At 46.2% G+C, this 15,001-nt stretch overlaps 1 protein-coding gene and 1 long non-coding RNA gene across 5 annotated transcripts in view; one reads left to right on the top strand and one right to left on the bottom strand.

Moving 5' to 3' along the window:
• Window positions 1–15,001, bottom strand: part of SNAP25 (synaptosome associated protein 25) — an 85,616-nt gene that overhangs the window by 46,375 nt on the left and 24,240 nt on the right. The gene's annotated exons all lie outside the window — the stretch shown is intronic.
• LOC131275892 (uncharacterized) lies at window positions 1,611–3,830 on the top strand. The gene is made up of 3 exons (XR_009183362.2): window positions 1,611–1,785; window positions 2,679–2,859; window positions 3,674–3,830. It is a non-coding gene; the product is annotated as an uncharacterized lncRNA (long non-coding RNA).

The raw sequence follows: 15,001 nt of genomic DNA, 5'->3' as shown, positions 1-15,001 counted from the left end.
CCGAGGCCCTAAAAAGAGCCCCGGAGCCTCCCTGAAAGGTGATGTCTGTGTTGCTGTGTTAATCTGAGTTTGGGCATTTCCTGCTATTTTCAACTTCCTTCTGGAGACACGATGAACAGCGTGGCAGGTAAATGATTAACTTGCTTGCGGTTTTACTAGGAACAATCCTGGTGGTGAAGTTATCCCCGGCCGGGACCCCGAATCCTGAACCAGTTATCCTGGTGGACAGGGCTTCTAAAGCCTTGAGCTTCTTGTTCCTGTTTCACCACTAAGGCATAACTGATACTCTTGAAAAAACTGATCTTAAAGGATACACATTTCAAATTTGGCCTCATTCCAAGTACTAAAATCTATAAAGTCAGCAATTTAAGTGCAAATTATTTTCTTAATGTACAGAAAAACAGTTTTTCTAGGTTCTTGGCTAAGCTATGAGAAATGAATTTCAAGAGCAACCCGGGTAGTTAGGCCAGTAATTTATTAAGGAATGGTGAGAAGAGACATGGGAGAAGATAACAGACCATGGATCCTAGGTAGAGAGGAAGGGGCTGAAGAGTGATAAAGCAGCTGATTCACAGACTCCCCATTGTGGATGATAAATGCCCAGGTTTCACTTGTCTGGTCATCATGGCGGGGGAAGAAAGGTGAGGGCAGGGCGCGGAGGGCAGGACAGGCACCGGGTCAGGGCCAGTTTGCATTCCCGCTCGCCTTTTAAACCATTAATTCTTCGCTCGTTTGCCAGTGGCAGGGGAGGAGTGCCAGCTGTTTGCTGTTTGATTGATCACCCCACCCATCAATCCCCCGGGAGGGCTCAGTAATAAGGTCCCTGGAGAACACCTGGGGCTTCTCCTGGCTTGCGGGGGACATCTCATTCCGACTGGGAGAATCTCGCTGGCTCTTCCAGCAGCATCGTGGGGGTACCGAAGAACATGTGTTTAATTGCTTCCGTTTTCCTGCCAGTTCCAGATATGTCTATTGATTCCCTATCTCGCTGCTTCACAACTTTAAAATTAAAAAACAACCTTGACCTTCCATCCTCCTAAGCCAATTTGGTGAACCATCAGTGGTGTGTGTGCCACACTCAGGGGTTCTTCGCTTACAGATGTGGGGTACGGTCAGCACTCCTCATTCTAGTCTACGTTGCCACATGTCTGATCCACGTATGGAGAGCAAGGCAGGGCACATGAAGCTTGGCAAAGAAGGGCTCTGCATTTGACCAGAACACAGAGCAGCTAAGCGAACCGTGCACACCTGCACACATACACCTGGGATGAGGGAAGCCACCGGGCACCGTGCATACCTAGGGCCATGCACACGTGGGATGAGGGAAGCCACAGAACAAGGGATTCCCATCAAATGGCCCTACTCTTTAATTTGTGGTTAACTCAAAGCCGCGGGAGGAGAACGGGGTAGTGAGAGCTTTCAATCACATTATACTAAGGATGATTGAAGTTAGGAGGATGCTCAGGTGGGAGAAAAGAAAAGACAAAGACTCAATAGTTACCATGGCGAGGAATAGGTAATAGATGTTTTCTAAATTCTTTGTGAGGTAACTTGCAATTCTTTGGCATGGACAAGTGTTGGTTGCAATCGGTACCCTAGAGAGGTTTGGTAATCATTTTGGATGCCCCCATCAGGACTTTTGGACTGGATACTTAGCGTTTGAAAGATTCTGATCAGAAGCCAACATTCCTGAAGCTATTGCTTCTACTCGCTTCAACTGTGATCTACTAATGGACTGCACGTTTTGCTAATTAGCATAAAGGATGCCGGGATGCTTTTTCATTGGTGAGATGAGTGTTAAAGAGATGTGCGTTAGCTAGAAGCTAACACCGCGGCTGGGTCAGGAGCTGTAGAAAGCGAGCCAGGAGGGGTGCCTCTGGCTTAAATTCTGTTCTTGGTTCAGCCACCGGTAGGGGACCCTCCTGCCCACTGACTCTCACCTGGAGGGTTTGTTAAAAGACAGGTTGCTGACTCACTACGTGGTTCTAGGGTGGGGCGTAATAATTTGCATGTCTAAGAAGTTTCCAGGTGACTCAGACTGCTAGTTCAGGGTCACACTGTCACGTGATCTGAGTACGAGGGTCCCAGATTCCTGCCACGAGAACATCACTGCATCTTCAATGGTCATCCTTTTTTTTAGCAACTTTATTTAAAATTCACAAAAATAAAAGAACAAAAAAGGCAGCTCAACGAGTTACGGAAAAACATTACCCCTAAAAAGTTCTTTTCAGGCACTTTTATCTCATCTAATTCCAACTACTAACTCAGTTATTCCTCTAGTGTTCAGAAAGATCAACACAGTTTAGTTAAATGATATAGGCAAGGTCTCATTAATGAAAAAAATGATCACACGATTATTTCAATTGATACAGTAAAGGCATTTGACAAAATACAGCACCTTTTCTTGATGAAAACACTCTGAAAGATAGGAATAGAAGGAAACATTCTCAATATGATAAAGTGAATATAAAAAACCCACAGCTAACAGTGTAGTCAATGCAGAAAGACAGAGGAATCCTTTCATGCAAGGTGCTTGTGAGAGCACCCAAAAGAAATAGAAAGATGGGACTTCACTGTATTCACAGAGTAGATTGTTCAACTAGCATTGTGCCTGCTCTTTAATAAATATATTTGAATGGAGGGAGGAATTCCTAAGTAACACAATACTTACATCATAGGGAAAACCTATAAAGTTAACATACTCTACCCACAAGTGGCTGCAGAAATCTACTAAAATGATCACCATGAATTATCAAATTGGCAGAAGACAATTTGCAACCAACTCCAAGGAGCAAAACTCATCATTGGGAGGAAGTTACAGGAAAGCAGAGTTGGGCCCAATAAAGAACTTTCTAAGAGGTATGTCCAATGTCTGGGCTAGGGCTTACAAGAAGTAAGTTCCCCACGCCTTGTGGTATTCAAGCAAAGGTTGGCTCGTTGGTGGGTGGCATGTGGAGGACAAGATTCACTGATGAGATGGGACATTAGATCAGGCAATGTGTGAATTCCCTGACTCCATGAAGAAAGGCAAGGCGCATTTATGGTGTTTATGCCATAAGCCCAGGTTCCCACCCGAAAGTGAGTTCTTTGCAGCAGTGGGAATTGGGATGGGCTAACCAGCTAGAGCATCTCATTTAACGTGGCTCCTGAGCACCGCCCTTCCACAGGGTGGGCACAGAGATGACACTTGGTTGGGTCTCATTGTACTCTCCCACTGCTTTTGGGAAAGGTTTGCCATACCAGAAGCAACACCATCTGCTCCTCAGTGTTAACATGATTCATTGTGCTTGGAAGACATTTCCCACCTGGGCACACTCCCAGGAAGCAGCTGACGCGCAGAGGAGGTAAGAACCAAAAATGCCAAGCTCATTGCTATTTCGTGGATTAATCTGGTAACATATTAGACAACATAGAGCATTATCCCTGGACACTATCATTTTTATGTTTGATGCAGATACTTTTTTTTCCCCTTAGATAACCGTTCTGCTATGTACCTCCTTGAAGCAACCAGGACCTACAAACACAATCCCACTCCAAATAAACCTGTTATACCCTAGTCTATCAAGTGGTTACATTAAGAGACTCACAGAAAAATTATTTGCTCTAGAAATGAATTCACTGCAGGGTTGCTTTAAACAGCAAAGCCCCTAACTTATATTCTAACGTTTTACAGATCATTAAGTATTTGACGCAAAGAGTGGGAACAAAAACTGAAAAATGTCCAGCCAAAGTGTCAGGAGTTCCAGCTGATGGCAGAATTGCTCCAAATGATGATAAAGTGTCTCTGAAGTGATTGTGGAAGTCAGTGGGAATGGAAGACAGATTAGTAAAATCAGATTTACCCGAATCTCCATCTGTGTAAGATAAGTAACTGATGCGGCCCTAACTACTACTTCAGTTACTCAGTTTGGCATTTGCGATCATTAAGCAAGTGTATTTAAAAAGCACTTTGGACTAGACCTCGTGGGCAGAGGGCTTGGGGACTTCTGCAAACCACGTGGAGAGCAGGTGCTGACCGCCTGCTGCGGCTGAGCTGGAGAAGGAAGCGAGGACATCTTGCTCTGAGATGGCTGGTCTCAAAAGGGGGCTGCGTCTGGTTTGGGGGAGTTCCCGAGGCTCCAGACCCCGGGGGTGTGGCCACTGCCACGCCCGGCCTCGCGGGCCCCGGGCTACTTCCCCGCAGGATTGAGAACAGTGGTCATCTCCATCTGCAGCAAGCCCGGGGCTTCCTCTCTGGTTTCTCCTCCAGCGCCAAAGTGTGCACAAGCAAGTATACAAATCCTCGGCTTTCCAGGGACCTCAGTACAGGATGGCTCTTTGGGGTTTCACAGGCTCTTGGCCGAGAGGCTCTTCCCTACCAGAGGAGGGACTGGGAGTGCGGGGAGCGGAGGGTGTGCTGGGCCGCCTTCTCCCAGAAGCCAACCCTGAGCCTGCAATCTGTGTGCACGGGGTTGATTAAGGGAATGCCTGGGCAGACCAGGAAGGGAATAGAGGAAGTAGGTCAAGAAAGGGGGAGAAGCTAAGCAATGTGGGGTGGGTGGAGTCGGGGCTTTGGCCTCAGCTTAGCCTGCAGGGCTAGTTGCACCCCTGAGTGCACCCACCTCCAGGCTTGGGAGCTGGGCTTCTACGCACCCACACTAGTCAATCATTGGCTAAAGCCACAGGTGGGGGGGTAGAAACCCTCCCCAGCCTTTATGGGGGAGGCAGTCTCTGTATGGGTAAAGTCACTGGCTGCCTTTAGCAGCAAATCGTGCAGAAGATGAGCGACGGGCAGGTAAAAGGGGCCCACAGGGATCTCCAGGGGCACCAGTGCCCGCTTTAGGAACCCCTGGAGAGAAATTCTCTTGCAGCTCTGGGCTAGAACTAGGAAAGAGCCATCTTCCCGAGGCAGGTGGAAGCCATCTGCAGGCTCTGTGGGGGCACGAGGGCACATCCTGCTCGGGGAAGCCTGCCAGGCAGCAGGCTGGAAGGCCTGGCCGAGTCACCCTGGAGAACGCCTGGCCGGCCCCTCCGCAGGTGTCTGGTCCCAGAGCATGGCAAGCAGATCACAGAAGGCTTCTGTGCCATCCAGCTGTATATGCAACTTGTTTAAATACCCCAAACACAGCTTGGGGATTCTTCCTGAATGATGCCCCCCCAAAGGGGAATTGTCTGGCATATAGAAATGTTCCCCTTTCATCCCTCTGAGCAGTCCTTCAGTACTCCTTGGCCTTGCCCAATCGCTGGAGCTGTTGGCTGCTCAGCCCCTCATCAAAGGCCCCTGTGCTAAGGGGAGCTGTGCGAAGCCCTTGGTGCCTGCCCTGCACTGCTCAGACCACATAAACATCCCAACAACTCCCTGCCAGGTGGATGCTCTGTGATCTCCATTTCACAGAAAGGAAACCACGGCACAGAGGGGACAGTGAATGGCCTAGAGTGACCCAGTTAGCAAGTGCCAGGCCTGGGATTTAAGCCTAGACAGGCTGAATCCAGCGTCCTCACCACGCACCACTGAGCTACAGTTCTGTGGATAAACATCCCTAAATGCTTATGAATAGAGTCTGGATGTGAAGAAGCCAGAGTTCCATCAGGATGTGGCCCAAGGCCTGGTGAGTGAATGCTACTCTAAAAGCTAGAAACCTCTCTGGCCCTCATCTCACTGACAGTTGAGGAATCAGAGATAAACAAAGGGACGTGTCTTGGTCAAGGTCACACAAGCGTCCGCGTCCTCAGAGCCTCGTTGTTGGTCTAGGTCTTTCTATCGGACATCTTGCCTCACTCTGGCCCCACAACCACGTTCTTGCTTAGAAACAATCACTAGGGGCAGTTAACATTTTCTAGGCTCTTTGTACGTTTCAGGTGCTTGCTAAGCACATGCAGTGTTTCATTTAATCTTAATAACAGGCCATTGGCAGAGGGGTCCATCATTATCTCCACTTTTCACAGGGAGAATCTGAGACTTTATAGTTAAAAAAAATAGTTTTTACCATTTGCACCTAATGAGAGATCAGACTGTCAAGTTAGATGTTACTTTATAGAAGATTGAGCAAATGACTTCTGCCCAGTAGAGATGCAAATGATTTCTGTCTGGTAGAAAAGATAATTGCAAGGGTTATAGTTGTCTTCCCTGTGGGACATTAATCAGTTTGGTGTCTAACTGAAAAAAATTATTTTAACATTCCTTCCTGACTGATGATATAAACCATTGTTCCTGAAATGCTCTGTGAACAAGTCTCTTAGTTTGCTTGCTAATAAAGTAAATAAGTCTTTGATTCATACTCTGTGTTCACACAAGAGTCATGTTTTAAACCTTTGGAAAAGACACTTGGCTGCTACCGAGTTTGCATGCATGTATCTTGGTCTGTGCAGATGTATAAAATGTCTCCAGGCCCTTCCAGAGAGCAAATCAAGGCATATCTTGTCCTGTCCACCTATGGCTGCTAGCGCTCTAGATGGTTCTAGAAAGTCATGGCAGCCATGTAAAAGAGCAAGCTTGTACTAGTAGAGTGACCTGGCAAACTGTGCACAGAGAATTTGCCTTCTGAATCTCTCCAGGTACCTGTTCTCCTTTTTCCTGCAGACTTGGGATTTCCTGTTTTGTAGATGCACAAATACCTAAAATTTCCATAAATTCAATTTCTAGAAGGGATGCAGGATAGGCAAATATGCTTTTCTAAGCCTGAAGTTCCTTTAGCTAGAACATCCAGGGCCGTGATGAAAATGAAAGATTTCATGAATAACCAAAGGGAAAAAGAAAAGCCACCCAGAAAAGGTTAGTCTACTTTAATCACAAATGCAAACACAGCTCCTTCAAACAGATTCATGTATTTTTTGGGGGGTAGTGGCAAATTTGCTGAACGTTTTCCAAGAGATCAGCTCTCATGCTTATTACTCATTGCTCCCTGGGGAGCAAACCTGATGAAAACTGCTTACCTACTTACTTTCCTGTAATCCTCCAAATCTTTCTTCCATTTGCCTTAATATTACCCCTCAACCGTGCCCTGCCTTCTTTACCTGGCTGGCTTCCACCAGGCCTTCAAAACTCAGCCACTGACATCTCCTGGGGGGCCAGCAGCCCGGGTCAAGCCTCCCTGGTCTCAGGGGCACTCCTGGGTCTGAGCTAGGGTTTCTCACCTCGTGCTCCGCTGGCTCGTTGTGTACCCTCTATCCCCAGGACATGGGGTAGGTCCTCCAAGGGCACCCTTTTGGCTTCAGTACCTAGCACCTAGAAAGCATCAAGTAAAGATTTCTGAGGACAAGGATTCTATCTCCCACTTCTTCAGGACATTCTTTACCTGACACGATGCTGGGCTCTCACATCTCAGGAGGCGCTCACATAAATGTTTCTGAATCAGTCCAGGAAGCTTCCTTGGACCACTTAGGATAACACATTCTCAAAAAGTTGAGCATATTAATATCTACTGGCGAGTCTAATAAGTAATTTAAGAAATGACACACATGAACGCTTCAGTTTCATAGAACATGGAGGCAATGAGGACTTAGGAGTAGAGGTAAATTTGGGAGCAATACTTCACGTTTCCTCTCCAGAAGAGTTGGAGACTACTCTCAGCCATTTGGGTGTCACTTTTGAGGGTCTGACTAATGTATCCAGAAAATGAAGCCCCAAGCAGTGCTGATGGCAGGTGATCAAAGTCTCCCTTAATGTAAGATGATGAAGCTTTACTACTCTTATAAATACTCTTAATTTTGACTCAGTCAGCCCAGCTATTTCAGAAAAGCCCCAGATAGCCAGAACCAGCACTATTCCAAAAAAAGTTTGTGGATGTTGGTCAAAAGATAAATTTTTTTAAAAAAGAAGTGGCTTTCTGAAGAGAGTTCCTAATTTAAAAAATATAACTTTGTTTGGAATTTTAGAATTGGAGATCTTGAAAGGTCTTAAAGTCTCAAGCCAATTTTTTTCCTTGAAGGACCTCCCCAATAGGCCACTGTCAAACTGTGGTCCACAACTGGCCACATCAGCATGGCCAAGGAACTTGCTAGAAATACAAACTTATAAACCTACCCTGACGTGCTAAATTCAAATCTCTGAGGGGGTGGCCCAGAATTTATGTTTTTGTTTTTTTTTTGGTTTTTGTTTTGTCTTTATTTTTTTAATATTCAAAAAATATGAGGTCCCCATATACCCTCCACCCCCCTCACACCACTCCTCCCCCCATAACAACAACCTCCTCCATCATCATGAGACATTCACTGCATTTGGTGAATACATCTCTGAGCACCGCTGTACCTCATGGTCAATGGTCCACATCATAGCCCACACTCTCCCACAGTCCACCCAGTGGGCCATGGGAGGACATACAATGTCTGGAAACTGTCCCTGCAGCACCACCTAGTACAACTCCAAGTCCTGAAAACAACCCCACATCTCATCTCTTCCTCCCACTCCCTAGCCCCAGCAGCCACCATGGCCACTTTGTTTTAACGAGCTCTCCATCGATGATCCCGATGCTTCCTAAAGTTTGAAAAGCAGAGGTTGAGAAATGAAGACATGAAACTTTCTGCAGAGTCAGCTGTCCTCCTTGGGAAGTAAAAATTAAAAACTGGTTTTGAAGGGTTCTCAGTAGATCAGGGCTTCTAAGAACTTAGCTGCAGGAAATCACCTGGGAAGCTTGTTAAAACACAGATTCCAACCCTAGATTTTAGTTCAGTAGGTATAGGGTGGGGCTTATGAATTGGTATTTCTATCAGGTTCCCTCTGATGCCAAAGCTGCTGGGCCATGGCCATAGCTACAGGCTGGTCCTAGGTGGCCACAAAAGCTAAATCATCCAGGCAGAGCATCATGAAAGCTTGGAGATCACAAAGACACTTTTTTTTTTCCCTTGTAAGAAACCTGGTAAAATAGGAGAAGGCTCTGTGCTATTTAAAAATAGCACAGGGGCCTTTGGAAGAGGTTCCTTTCTGCATCTTCAAAGGGCAGCGTCCTTGTGCATTTTTCCCTTGCTCAGCCCACTCTCTTGAGGACTGCTGCTCCTCCAGTCACTTAAATGTCAGTGCGTGGAGGCTGCCGAGGGCAGAATCCTAACACTGCCCATCCCACAGCTTCACAGGAAGAGCTCTTCACCAAAGAGAAGGAAGAACGAAGGAATGAATTGCAATTGATGCAAGTCACGGCAATGCGTGGCTCTCAGCGAGGCTACATCTAAGACCCGAACTGTCTCCTAGAGCACAATATCCTCACCTGAAGAAAGGCAGGGCCACAAAATGAGGTTAGAGTTGCCCGTGTCCACTGCTTTCCATGACATGCAACTTGTAAAAGGGATATGTCTTAGTTTGCCAAAGCTGCTGTGACAAATGTTGCCCAGTGGCTTAGACAGCAAGCATATTTGCCTCACCGTTTTGAAGGCTGGAAGTCCGAAACCAAGGCGCCGGCCATGCTTTCTCCCAGGTCGGGTAGCACTCTGGTGATGGCAGGGCTTGTCTCAGAGCCACCTCTGTCTCCTCTTGGCTTCTGGCTTCTGGGTTTTCCTGCTCAATAGTCTGAATTTCCCTCTTGATAAGGCCTCGAGTTATATGTATTAAGGCCCACCCTGCTTCAGTTTGGCCACACCTAAACAGGACCTTCCAAGGTCCCATTCACAAACGAATCCACACTCCAATTCACCTTAACATATTCAAAGACACTATTGACAAACGGGCTGACATCCACAGGCTCTTGGATTAAGATGTGAGCATCCTTTCTGTAGGGGGCATGATTCAATCCCCAACAGCCCTAACGTAAAGTTGACCAGCTGTATGCCCATGGCTGATTGCCTGCACCTCTCTGAGCTTCTGTTTTTCCGTCTGTGAGGTGGAATTAATAGCCTGTACCTTAGTGCTGTGGTGAATAGCTGCATCACCTGGAAGTCTACTAAAATGCTAATTCTTTGGCCCTAACCCAGACCAACTGAATCATAATATGTTCAGGTTTTTTTTTAACTGCTCTTCAGGTGATTTTTTTGTGTACTGAAGTTTGAGTAGCACTGGATATGAGAACGTGCAGTAGATTCTGAAGGTCAAGAATAGTCTGAGGAGCAAGGCTACACTGCTTCAAATTCTGGCACTGCTTCTCACTTGCTGTGTGATTTCAGGCAAGGAAGTTGGCCTCTCTGTGCCTCATTTTCCTCATCTCAAAAATAGGATTTCTATGAAGATTAAATGAGTTAATACAAATAAAGCTTTAGCTAAAGACCTGACTCATAGAGCTCAACAAATGATATTTTGGATATTTAAATATCGATAGAAACAAAGTCAATGTTATACCATAAATGTCATATTATAATTATATATAATTATTGCTCCTGGGTCATGAGATCATGGCTGATCATTTTCTTTCCTTTTTATACTTCTCTTTATCTTACTGTTTTTCTGCAATTAACACAAACTCTTTTATGTGGAAACACCATAAAAGGAGGGAAAATGCTAACAATTGAATTAGATGAAGTACTGGGATTTCCTACAGAAGGTTTTGTGGGTTTCCCTAGTCTGCCTGCAACCGGTGTCCTCAACTTTAAAGCCTCATCTTTTGTTGACTCCCAGGCATACATGCCCGAGTTTGTTCATTCCTACGCAATCCAATCAGGAACCCTCTAAGGCCTCAAAGATTGAAGTTTGGGAGATTGCAAAAACGGCTACAGTTTTCTATTTCTCCCTGTCACCTCCATCCATGGCACCACCAGGCGAACCTTGTGGGTCACAAGATAGACTATGTGGGACAAAACTGTCTTAGCTGAGGCCATGTTAGACAAACCAGCTTCCAGCTGACCCAGCAACTAACCATAGAGTGAGCTCACCCAGGACCAGAACCACCACCCAGCTGAACACAGCCCCAATGGCTGACTGGTAGACTCCTGTGCTAAGTGGTTGTTGTTTGAAGCCACTGAGTTTTGGGGCCATTTGTTACACAGCAAAAGCTGATAAACTGGGTAAACCACAAGAGTTGGCTATAATGCCAACACCTCTCTCCCTATTCTGCCCTCCAGACCAGCAGTCAAATTTTTTTTCACTCTCTGATGTAAGAAGTTTTATAGACAGTTGGGCTATCAGAATGAGTGAGCAGGCGGCAGCAAGTAGAGCAGAAATAGAGCTCTTGGAAGGCACGTCAGTAATGGAAGGTGCTGTTTTCACATCCCTCAGTAAAAGAAAATAGGCCAAGTGGAAAAAAAAGAAGCCCGGCAATCTAAATTTTTCATATGCCATCTCAGGAACAACCAGCGGTTCTATTCTTAGCCCTTTCCTTTATTGAAGCTGAAATTTATTTTCTGTTTAATGTCGATCTTGGTCTAAAAGAGAATTGAGGTTGTGGGCCGTAGCATGTAGTTGGTAAAAGAAAGTTTGGTCATCTCATTTCAATTCAGGAGCCTGAAAAAAAAATCCCAGTAGGGCTGCACCCGAATGGCCACCCACCTTGGCCAGCCCAAGGGATTAGTGGTGGCACCTCTTTACCTAATCTGCCGATGGCCTTCAATTGGCACAGGCTTGGGCATAACATTAAGGGAAGAGCTACAGCATTCTTTGCAGCTTCAACCCCTTAAGGAGGCAGGGGAGAGCCTGCCCGGAGTGGCTGAGAAATTGCCTATTCCTTTCTAATGTTGGGAGTCATATGATCTTCATGAGGTGAATTAGGCCCCTTTGAGCACCTAGAAATACCAAAGTTGGGGCTGATTAACCACTTTCTGTATGCCAGGCAGTGTTCTAAGCTCTTCATGTGCTCATGACAACCCGGTATTGTCACCCTCATTTTACAGATGAAGAAATTGAGAATCAGAAAGGTTAAATCTTTTCTCCAGACTCAAGGCCAGAGTACCTGCCCCTAACCCTTAGGTTACATCACTACCAGCTGCCAGGGCAGTACATGGGACATGGCTGGCACTCAATAAATATTCTGCTTGTTGGATAAGGTAAGTCCCCATTTCACTCACAGTGCCTGGGGCCAGGATGAATGAATTCTAGAGAGTGAATATTAAGTAATGGGGGCATTTATTCATTTTCTCTCTACTTAAAGGCCCATACCTGACATATCTGTTCTTTCTGGATTTTAAGAGAACCATGAAATTCCTTTCAGGCTTAAAAGATGATGGTTTGGTTGGAAGGTTTAGGGGACTTTTCTGGAAAGAGAGGTTTTCCAGCAAGCCCATCTTTCTCTCTTCGTTTGTGTGTGCACTGTGGTGAGGGGTGGGGGAACTGATGGATGATGGAGACTCTGCAGCAGCGTGGGGGGCAAGAGCACCCTCTTGGGGATCACTTTTGGGGCCACCACTGTCAGGGTATCTTGCCTGTTCTACTTCTCTCTAAGGTGTTTTATGCAAACATCAAACATGTCCTAGAGTCAGCAGATCATTCTGTCTTCATTGATGAAACAAGAGAAGAACCTCAAACGGGCAATTTGCTCTTCCTTCCAATAAAGAGGTCAGCCCCTTTTATCTCTTTCTTTCCATCTTCCTTCCCAACCCCACATAAAGGCACAGATGTGCATAAGGCACACACAGTCACCATCCTCTCTTCTGTTCTAAATCAAGAAAATTCAGAGTCAGTCTCTGAAACATAAAAGCTTGGAATCAGGTCAGAATTAATATGTCCCCAGCAATGGCACTGGAATTCCGAGTTTTCCCAGCAAACTTCAGACAGAAGTGGAGTTGACATATTCAAGTATGAAATGAATTCCAATGAGTTCCACTAACTGGTGCCAATCCTTGAGGGCACTTGATACCTGGGTTGAAGGGCTCGAGGCTTTGAAGTCTCAGACTTTGGAAAAAGTATGTTTAGAATTTCAGTCATGACGTGATTTAGCATATTTTTATTCCTTGCCAATTTTGGAAGCAGAGAGATGATATATATGATAATAATATGGGGAGAAAAGGGGGCAAAAAAAAAGGACATAGTGTATGATTTACATGTGTTCTGGGGGTTTCAGATATGGATGCAGCAATAAAGAAGCAAGTCACAGCACCTTACCATGAGTCTACTTAAACAGAAGTTCATTTATAAACAACTATTGAGCACGTACTGAGCGGGGACTGTCAGTGTGTGTTCCTGTGTGTGATTCACCGCTGAATGAGCATCCCCATCACCAAGAAGTCTTTCGTTGAGGCCCGGGGCAAGCATGTGGATCTGCGGACATGCCCAGAGTGAAGACCTAAATGCAATACTTTGAGACCCACACGGCCTGGAAATAGTCCTCTCCTTAGGCTCCCAGATTCAAATGAACGTACCATTCTTCCGAGACACGATTTGACAGCTAATCTAAATTCTCATGATTGGAAACTTCATTTGCACCACCGAACTCCTGACATAAAAATTAAGGAGGGTGGGTTGATCTTCTTAAATGTGGAAGACAAAGCGTGAGGATGTATTTTGAATGGCCCAGGTTTTTTTTTATAGGACCATCAGTTCCAGTTAGTGTCCTATCTCTAAAAGTGCACATTCAGAAACAGAGTAAGAGGAGAGAGAAAGAGAGGAAGAGAGAGTCTTCCATGGGAAGGATTTTCACCATCAGCTGTGCTTGGGGAGGGCACTGCACTTGACAGGAGGTTCCCTAATGGCCTTTTCACCCCCACACCCCCGTCACTAGCTCACACAGGCCAACCTGAGACTTCAGTTCAAAGGTCACGTCTTCCCAGCCAGTTTCCCTGCCTGGGCTCGCTCCCCTTCTAAACACTCCCGAAGCACTCTGCACTTGTTGGCGGCACTTGGAGCAGTGTGGTGGCGACAAGCACGTGCTGTGCAGTCAGACCCCTGAGTGTCAATCTTGCCTCTGCCACTCACTGGTTGTGGGACTTCTGGCAAGCTGAATGGTTTCGCTGTGCCTCAGTTTCCTTAATGGTTAAATGGGGATAGTAATATTTCCTACCTCACAGGCTTTTTATGAAGGCTAAATGAGTAATTATTTATAAAAATGGTTAGAACAGTGCTTGGCATATGTAAGTGCTAAACAGGTGTTTGTTTAATAAACATGTAGAACAAATAAGCCTTGCGTTTAGTGTGTCTCTCTCTCTCACGAAGGTCCTCAGGGCAGGGCCTGGGTCTCCTTTTCACTGTGGTACTAGACCCAGTTCCTGGCACTAGTAGGTCCTTAATAAGTACTCGATAACTGAATCAATCACATTGCAGAAAGTGAAAACCCCAGGTGCCATAATGATGGTGCAGAAATGAAACCCCATGTGATCCTGAATAACTTTCAGCCCCAAGGCCAAATGTAGCTGAGCGCAGAGCCAATGGCCCTCAGGTGGGAAGGTTAGGTTTTAAACTGGTTCTGCTTGTAGCTTTGGGCAAGTTCCTACCTCTTTGGAGCTCCACTAATTTAGCCATAAAGAGAGGGTTAGATACAAGAGACCAGCCCTGCTCTCTGGGTGAGAGCTCAGGCTAGAAGCCTTGGGGTGAGGTGGGTGTTTGGGGAAGGTGTGGCTCTAAGTCCAGGGATGACTGCTGGGGCCTGAGGCCAGCAAGAGCATGCCAGCAGGAGCAGAGTGCAGAAAAGGCCCCAGCTCTTCCCTCTATCCTGCAGCCACCCCTCACCAGGTAACTCTGTAATGCCTGTCCACTCTGACTGTAGCCTTGGGCAGATGGATTAGCTTTGATCAAGGGGATGTCAGCAAACATGACCCAAGCAAGGGTTTGAAAACTGCTTGTGGACTGGGTCGTGCTGGCTGTGGGGCTTCTGCCATCTCCATCGGGACGTCGTTGGGCTAGCCTTCCATGTAGACTTTCAGATCGGATCTGCCACCCAGCCAAGGCCATGGGAGATCATCACAGCCAGCTGATCCACAGACGTGCGGACAAGCCCAGCCAAGATCAGCAGACGACACTCCACCCCCCAGTGCAAAGGCAAGCTTAGCGTTTCCTGTCATTGAGGTGCCTCGATGTGGCAACAGATACCTGATAGACAAGGTCAGAATAAGGAAGGCATTGTAACTACTACTCTCATTACTATAACAGGTAGTTAGCATTTATTGAACGTCTGCTCTGTGCCCAGCACTGTGGTAAAAGCCTTTTAGGCATTATCCCCCTCAATCTTTGCAATAAGTC

This window comes from Dasypus novemcinctus, chromosome 24, assembly GCF_030445035.2.
Source record: "Dasypus novemcinctus isolate mDasNov1 chromosome 24, mDasNov1.1.hap2, whole genome shotgun sequence".
Classification (NCBI taxonomy): Eukaryota; Metazoa; Chordata; class Mammalia; order Cingulata; family Dasypodidae; genus Dasypus; species Dasypus novemcinctus.
This window is presented reverse-complemented; position numbering and strand designations above follow the sequence as displayed.